The sequence below is a fragment of the Elaeis guineensis genome, chromosome 10, assembly GCF_000442705.2.
Source record: "Elaeis guineensis isolate ETL-2024a chromosome 10, EG11, whole genome shotgun sequence".
Taxonomy (NCBI): domain Eukaryota; kingdom Viridiplantae; phylum Streptophyta; class Magnoliopsida; order Arecales; family Arecaceae; genus Elaeis; species Elaeis guineensis.
Genome location: NC_026002.2, coordinates 67,276,023 through 67,285,365, shown reverse-complemented (window position 1 = coordinate 67,285,365; position 9,343 = coordinate 67,276,023). Strand labels below are relative to the sequence as shown.

The following is a 9,343-nucleotide window of genomic DNA, read 5'->3' as shown; positions in this document are numbered from 1 at the left end:
GATAGTCCTACATAGACCTTTTAGTTGTATGTTAGGTCGACGATCACTAAAACCTGACTTGCAACCATTAGACGAAGAATTAGAAAAGACTCTTAGGACTATCCAAGTTAGAAACATGGCTGCACCTGGTGAGGCTAATCCTCCATGCTTATTGAGAGAATATTTCACTCCATCCTCGTATACTTACTCTCCATGCATTCAAGCACCTCCAGTAGAAGCTACCCAATATGAGATTAAGTCTAGCATTATTCAAATATTGCCATCATTCTATGGACTTAGTAACGAGGACCCATACAAATACTTGGATGAATTTCTTGAAATTTATTCCACAGTAAAAATCCAAAACTTCTCCGATGATGCACTTAGGTTGAAACTGTTCCCTTTCTCACTTAAGGACAAAGCCAAGCATTGGTTAAACTCCTTAAACTCTATAATCATTTTAACTTGGGATCATCTTCAGAGAGAATTTCTCAAGAAATACTTTCCAATTAAAAAAATAAATCAAATTAGAAAAGCTATCACAAATTTTTCTCAATTGGAGGGTGAACTTTTTTATGAGACATGAAAAAGGTTAAGGGACCTCATTCGTAAATGTCCACACCATGCTGTCTCTAAATGGCAACTTTGTCAGCATTTTTATGATGGTCTATCAGAGAAATACCGACAAATGGTTGATGCATCATGTGGTGGGACATTCATGCTAAAGAGTGAGGATGAAGCCTGGCAACTCTTTGAAATACTTAGTGAGAATTTCCTACATCATATGTCTGCCACTTCTAGAGATCAATCCATGCTTCAACAAAAAAGAAGTGGAATTTATCAGATTGAAAACATCATAGATATCCACAGTAAGGTAGATGAACTGTCCCAAAAATTAGACCATCTTCTAAATACTGGACAATCTCCGATTCCACCTAACCCAATCCAAGAAGTTTGTGCATTACGTGCAAGTCCGAACCATTTTGTTAGTGAATGCCCAGCCGCACCTCAATTTTTTGAGTTGCGCACGAGCAGGTTCAGCAAGCTCAAGTCCAACAAGCTCACAGACCAGGAAACGATCCATATTCGAGCACTTATAACCCCGACTGGAGAAACCATCCAAATTTTTTCTGGAGACCACAACCAGTGGTTGGCTCTACTGCACCTCAACCTCAATATCAGGATCCAACATATAGGCATGGACCATACCATCAATTTCAAAATGGTCCTCAACCGTCTACTACTGGTCACAGCTCAACTTTTGAGGAAAAAATTTTGAAAGCACTAGAATGATTAGAAGTCAACACTCAGACTCTTAACTCTCACACACAATCCATTGCTAAGCTAGAGATCCAAATAGGTCAACTAGCGACTGCATTCAGTAGGAGAGAAAAAAAAAATTACCTAGCCAACCCGAGAGCAACCCAAGAGGGCAATTTGTGATTGAGAGCTCTAAAATCCCAGAAGCTTTTTCTGAACATGCCAAATCAATCATGACTCTGAGAAGTGAGAAGGTCATTGAACACACTAGTAAAACCAATGAGACCGACCCTAAACCTCTAACCGAAGCTAAATCATCCAAGAACAAAGAGGACCTTAAAATAGAGAATGAACCAACTGCACCGGAATCATCTTACTTGCCTAAAGCCCAATTTTTGGATGCCCTGAAAGCCCCTATTCCTGCAGATAAGAAGGGAGGAAGACTCGACGAGATGTTGGAATTATTTAAGTAAGTCCAAATTAATCTTCTCCTTCTAGATGCAATCAAATAGATCCCTGCTTATGCCAAATTTTTGAAAGATTTGTGCACCCAAAAACGTAAATCTAGATCATAAATCCCAAAGAAAATATGCCTCACTGAACAGGCTAGTTCTGTCTTCCAGCATGCCACTCCTCCAAAGCTTAAGGACCCAGGAGCCCCCATCATTTCTTGTGTTATAGGAGATTATCACATTGAAAAAGCTCTTCTGGACTTAGGGGCAAGTGTGAATCTTTTACCTAGTTTGGTGTATGAATTTTTTGGATTCGAAGAACTGAAACCCATATCAGTCACACTGCAATTAGCTGATAGATCAATTAAGGAACCACATGAAATGCTTGAGGACATTTTGGTCAAGGTAGATGAGTTTTACTTTCCATTTGATTTTTTGATTCTCGACATGGAACTAAGTGGCAACCTAAGATAAATTCCCATTATCTTAGGATGACCATTTCTAGCTACGACAAATGCATGCATTAATTGTAGGACAGGAGTCATGGATGTATCATTTGGGAATAAGAAACTGAGACTGAATGTGTTTGGTGCTTCCCAAGGACCATCAATGGATAGTTGCTTCGAAGTAGATACACTAGAAGATATTATAGAAGATGCAACACCCACAATTCTAGCACCAGACCCCTTAGATACTTGCTTGGCTCACTTTGGAGTGTATGACTTTAAGGGATATATGAAAGAAGTTAATACCTTGTTGGATACACCACACGATAAAACCGTTCCTCCATGGACAATCAAGTATGAGTCATTGCCCACATTAGCCAGTACACCAATAGTCCCATCTTTAGAATCACCACCTACGAAAGAATTGAAACCCCTTCCTGCTACGCTCAAGTATGTATTTCTAGGACCCAATGATACCCTCCCAGCAATCATTGCATCAGACTTGATCCCTAATCAGGAAACACAATTGTTGGTATTCTGAAAGAACACAAAGAGGCTATCGGATGGTCCATTGCTGATTTAAAAAGAATTGAGCCCCCCATTTGCATGCACCATATTCATTTTGAGACAAATGCCAACCCCATCGAGATATGCAGAGGAGATTGAACCCAAACATGCATGAAGAAGTAAAGAAAGAGGTGGTAAAGTGGTTAGATGCTGGAATTATCTACCCCATATCCGATAGTAAATAGATCATTCCCACTCAAGTAGTACCTAAGAAATTAGGTATTACTATGGTTGAGAATGAAGAAGATGAACTGCTTCCCACTCGCATATCATCTGGATGGCGAGTATGCATAGATTATAGAAAACTAAATGCCGTTACTAGGAAGGACCATTTTTCATTGCCCTTCATCGACCAAATCTTAGAACGGTTAGCAGGACAAAGTTTCTTCTATTTTCTTGATGGTTATTCAGGGTACAATCAAGTACCTGTATTTCTGGATGACTAAGAAAAGACTACCTTCACCTGCCCCTATGGCATCTTCACTTTTTGGCGTATGCCATTTGGGCTCTGCAATGCACCCGCTACATTTCAACGATGCATACTGGCCATTTTTTCAGATATGGTGAATAAATATCTTGAAGTTTTTATGGATGATTTTTCTGTGTTTGGAACCACCTTTGAGGATTGTCTCCATAATCTTTTCAAAGTTCTTAAACAGTGTATGGAGATAAATCTTGTCCTAAGTTGAGAAAAGAGCCATTTCATGGTGTAGAAAGGAATTATATTAGGACCTATTATTTCTGAAAGAGGGATCGACACTGATGTTAAGATTCGAGCAGGAATAGGATAGACACTCTTTTAGCATCTAGCTGAAGATGTTAAACTTAGCACTTTTTGGGAGGCAACCCAAATTTTTTTTATTTTGTTTTAACTGATCTTTATTTTTTTTAAAGAATAAAGGACCGCTTTGTATGGAAGATTCTGTCAATAAACTTGACGTCTGGCTGAAGACGTAAAACTTAGCGCTTGTTGGGAGGCAACCCAATGATTTCATATTTTTTTTTTTACTTTACTGCAGCTGCAGGAATTTAGAATAAGAACCTATTAATCAATGAAGCTATCTTTAACTTTCGAAGCAAAATTATTCCAGGTGCACTCTCTCCTTTTATTTCCATTGCTTTCCTACTCCATTGAGGACAATGTAGATTAAGTTGGGGGGAAGGAAATTAATCAAATCCTCGAGTATGGTCAGAAATAATTAGTTTTGTGTATCCAAATTTTATTTTGATTAAGAGTCAATTAGGCATCCTAATCAATGAATGATTAATAGTCAAGATAATTTTAGAGATACTGAGGAATAAATTATTAAGAAAACTCAATGAATGGTAGGGTTTAGACTAGACCAAATTTTAGGAGTGATTCTACAACCCTCTTCTTACTGATCTCAATAAAGAATCTGCTTCATGAGAGATTGGGTGGAAAGTTCGAGGTATGCAAAAATTCTTCTTAAAATTTACTTTAAAAAAAAAAAACATTGGTTTCCTACTGAGTAACTGGGCCCCTTCGCCTAAGTAAGTATTATGGTTTGCGTAAAAAGGTGGGCAATGTTAAAAAAATAGTGGATAATAAGGGGACTAAATTGCAAGAAGATAATAAACCTCTCTCACATTAAGTTAGAGGATTTAAAGAGTAAAGTGGGGAGTTGGTGAAAGAAAAGCTCTTGAAATTTTTTTAGTTAATACTCAGTCACTAATTAGGTCAAATTGATAATCCAATGAAGTATCTCTTAAATAGTCTGACCAGGTATCATCTACCTTTTGAGATGTCTAACCTAACTTTTTATTCAAGACTGAGTCGGTACACAATACTGATATATCTATTTTACTCGAGGACGAGCAAAATTCAAGTTGGAGGGTGTGATAAACACTTAATTTAAGTTATTTAAAGCAAAAAATTATAGTTAATTTATTTTATTTATTAAGAATTTGATACTTCTTTTTATGTTTTACAGGAAAGGTGATCGCCGATACAAAGAGTCTGATTCGTAGATCAAAAAGACTTAAGTTGGAAGAAAATTAGACTTAAAATAAAATTTAAATAAAAGAAGGATGCATATGGTATTATAGAAAATGAAGATACTATGTAAGGAACCCAAAAGGATATAGACATCATTGTAAAGAAACAAAAGTTTCTTTTTGGAATAAAAAAGGAGCGTTAACGCGAGCGGGCGAGCGGCAGCGAACACACGGGCGCACGGAAGGAACGTGCGGCAGCGAACATGCGGGCGCGAGGTGGGCGGACGTGCGGGCGGGCGCGCGGCAGCGGACGGTGGGTTCGTGCGGCATCGCGGGTTCGTGCGGCATCGGGTTCGCAGGGAGATTTTTCTGGCAGACACAGTGGCAAATAGATGGATCTGAAAATTAAAGGAAAAAATATAATATTTGGAAATACTTTAAGAGGAAGAATTTATATTTTCTTTATCTGCTTGTGATCTTTCCATCTCATCCATCCATCTTTTAGTCCTTAGTATTTTCTTTAGTCCCACATCGGAAAATCATGTAAAACTCATCCCTTCTAACACCTATAAAAAGGCTCTCATACTCTCATTTGAGAGGAGCCCAGAAATTCTTCTAGAGCCTTGAAAGAGAAAGAGAAAGGGACTACTCCATGAGCAGCTAGGCTAGCAGTCTCGAGAGTGGAGAAGAAATTTTATAACGACACAGAGTGGGTTTATTGTTCTAAACTTTCTTATATTTCTTTATATACAATAAAGATTATGCTTTTTATTTAAATCATCATGAGTTCTTTATTTGCTCTCTTTTATATGCTTTTATTTATGCTTTTCTGTTAGATTAATATTAGGAACAACTTTTATTTTTCGGAGACATGCCATGATCTATGGGTACGGGGTGTGTCGAGGAAAGAAAAATTGTTTACCTAGTACTTTCCGGAGATACGTCGTGATCTACGGGTACGGGGTGTGCCGAGGAAAGATAGATATTTTTTTTAAGATTAATTATATCTATTTAATTAAAAAAGAGATACAGCTCTGCTAGTATAAATTAATTCAAAACTTCGGAGCTATTTATTTTTTAATTACATCAATTTTAAGATAATTTATTTTCTAAATCAAAACAATATTTTTTTCTTTTATTTTGCAATCTCAACTTAGCCCAAGGTCCCTGAGGATACGATCTCGACTCATCCTATCTACATAATGAGTAGAGTTATTTTTGGTGCTATCAATGACTACGCATCAAAGGACTCCTCCTTTATGTAAAAAAAATTGAACACCATCATATGGCACATGAGAAAGGAAATGGCGTGAGATATCAAGAGTTCTTAACAATAAAGACTCTTCCATATTCAACACATAATAGGAGGGGCATCCCAGTTAATTTTGGCATTCAAGTTTCTTGTCAAAGAAGAACTCTTCCTTCTCTTCTGCATCTCCACATCTCATGGCACTATTTGATGTTGCACAAAATAAAGGGATGTGTGGAACCATATAAGAAAATTAAGAGGAGTATGAAAGAAGGACTCTCCTTCTTTAACACCTAAATTAAATGGGGTGTGACACCATTTTATGCATGGCATATTGGCATGGAGGAGGTTATTTCACATGAAACTCTTCCATTAAAAATCAGATAAACCACTTATTTAATTATAGATTCAAACCCAATCACATTAGGTTAAGGCTACAAGTCAAGGGTTAGCACAAACACCTTTGCACTGAACTAAATTGGAAACTTAGGTTAATTCATTTGCTAGTAATTCAATTAACCCATTGAATTTATAATAAATCCAAATAGATTGGATCAAGATTAAATCTCTACTATGTGTGATCCATTGGATTTCAAATCTAGCCAGCGGTGGATCCAAACTCCTGACATAATCCTAATCCGATTAGATTAGGTCAGCTTAAAAGTCCCAATCAACTAGAACTCTTTCTAATTGATTCTCGAATTAAACTCTTTTAATTCTGATTAGTCCACAAGTTAAGATTGATATCTAGCAACATGTCATGACTATCCAAAAGATTTAAAATTTGATAGAAATATCAAAATTATCCTTCCGTGATGAGTTACCGTACAATTCAATCCTTCGATCACACAACATCCCGGAAAGGCCATATGCATGAAAATATATCAAGCCAGAATATCTATCCATATGTATCTCGATCTAATGATGATGACTCGATTGATGATCCAGTAGAAACCATTTTTACTGTTCATCCTTGCTCTGGCCAAAGACTCTCAGAGTTATCATCCTATGAGATCGCATAGGATATTCTCTTCTCCTACAAAGAGTGATCGATTCTTTATTGACCACTCACAACCTCTATGCATACTTTACCATACCTAGAATATCTCACACATATCTCAAAATGGTATGGTAGGGAATAAACCAAAGCAAGGATCCATGTACATAAGGTACCACGGTAATCTCAGATCAAAGGATCACATGCACCACTCTCACTGGAGAACCATCTGTCGACATGCTGTAAGACTCCATCAGATGTTCTTTCTACAGATCAGTTCAGTGAACTCATTCTTTAATGAGCACCTATATTCTTATATTAGTATCATCACATAAGTGATTGTGAGATCAACCACTCTCTCCATCGAGCATACATAAGATGTACTAGTCTTATCAATATCATCGATCTTCGATTTGATGATCCAACAATCGAAAATATTTTAGATTGAGGCTATCAAGATTTTAGATCTCACTGGCATGACTCATTATGGCCCTAAAATCATTACCCTAATCTATAGGGTTTATCATAATTATGAAAATATGATGCAGCAAATGATAAAATACAGTACCTTATGAATAAAATAACTAATGTCATTGTTGCTCCTAGATTGATTTTGATGATTACAAAGCAGATTGAAGGGATACAAATATTTTTATTTGAAAAAATCTTTATGCTCTTCAGGGGCAAAATCATAATTTTACTAAAATCCTGATTTGATAGTATCATTTGGTAGAACAAATGATTTGTAATCTATTGGTGAAAATTTTATTGTTTTTGGACTTATATTTTTGAAGTTATGAATGTTTGAAGTGCATGAGTCGACTCATGAGTCAACTTATGGTACAATGAGCTGCTTGGCACGCTAAAATTTCCCTTGGCACGCTGGTTTTTTGGCTTGGCATGACCTGTGAGTCGACTCATGAGTCGACCCACAAGGCATGAGTCGACTCATGAGTCGACTTCTGCTGTTTTGGGTCAAAATATCCAGAAACCCAAATCTCTGGTTTTTGCAACAGAGGTCGACTCATGAGTTGACCCCTGAAGCATGAGTCGACTCATGAGTCGACCCCTGCGATGAGAATTGTCCGCAACGGCTAGTTTTTTGCCCGTTTTAGTTGCCTTTAATGCTCACGTTAAATGCTCTAACGGTTCTTTTTCTGCCTAAAATATTTTTCCTTGTTTCTTAAAGTTATAAAAGGTTTCAAAAGGTGAAAAACAAAAAGGGGATCTACAATATACACGAGAGATACAGGAGATCTACAATATACACAAGAGACATACAAGAGATTTTGAAAGAGAAAAGCAAGAGCGTTCAAAAGGGCATTCAAGAGCATTCAAAGAGAGAGTTTTTCAAGCCAATTTTGCATCCTTGATCAAGAGCTCTTTCAAAGCCTTCAAGAAGCCTTCAATCAAAGCTCACCTATTCCTCAAGCGTTCATTCAACTCTTCATCCACCTTGAGAAAATCCAAAAGGAGCTTCTTCATTTGAGTAAAGTATTTTTATTGTTATATTCGCTCATTTAAGGAGCTATTCTTGTACTTATTTGTGCTCTAAACTGTCTTACTCTTTGTGAGTAATTGTTCTTGTTTTTGGAGGGTTTCCAAAACAAGGGAAGGTTGGCACCGAACCACTATAAATCCTTGTGTTTGTGGTGTGCTTTATTGTTTCTCTTTATTTCTTTATTATATCCTTGCATTCTTGCTTTAGGTAATTAATCTTGAACTAAAGTCTTTCTCCTCATTCATCAAGCTTTTAACAAATACTTTTCATAAGTAATTAGTTAAGCTTAAATTTTTTAAAATCCAATTCACCCCCCCCTCTTGGGTTGCATAGCTGGGCAACAAGTGGTATCAGAGCCCGGTGCTCTAGCCCTTCTTTGATCTAACAATCAAAGAGCCAAAGATCTATGGCAACCCATGTCGGTACTTCTCTAGCCGAGGGGCAATCTACCAACCGACCTCCACTTTTCAATGGGTCTAATTACACCTATTGGAAAGCTCGGATGAAGATATTCATACAAGCACTCGACTATGATATGTGGAGTATCATAGTGAACGGTCCTCACACACTCACCAAGATTATAGATGGTGAGGAGTCAACCAAACCCGAGAAAGAATGGGATGAGGTTGATAAGAAATTGGCACAATTAAATGCTAAAGCTATGAATGTTCTTTATTGTGCACTTGATGCAAATGAATTTAATCGCATTTCTACTTGTGCATCTGCTAAAGAAATATGGGATAGGTTAGAAGTAACCCATGAGGGAACAAATCAAGTAAAAGAGTCTAAAATAAACATGCTTGTGCATAAATATGAATTGTTTAAAATGGAGCATGATGAGTCCATAACTGCTATGTTTACTCGTTTTACTGATATAATTAATGGTTTGAAGAGTCTTGGCAAATCTTATACTAACAGTGAGCTTGTAAGGAAGAT

The 9,343-nt window shown here is 37.0% G+C and overlaps 1 non-coding gene across 1 annotated transcript; it reads right to left on the bottom strand.

Moving 5' to 3' along the window:
- Nucleotides 1-503: 503 nt before the first annotated feature.
- On the bottom strand, nt 504-609 carry LOC140852287 (small nucleolar RNA R71). The gene has a single exon (XR_012135189.1). It is a non-coding gene; the product is annotated as a small nucleolar RNA R71 (small nucleolar RNA).
- Nucleotides 610-9,343: the final 8,734 nt, after the last annotated feature.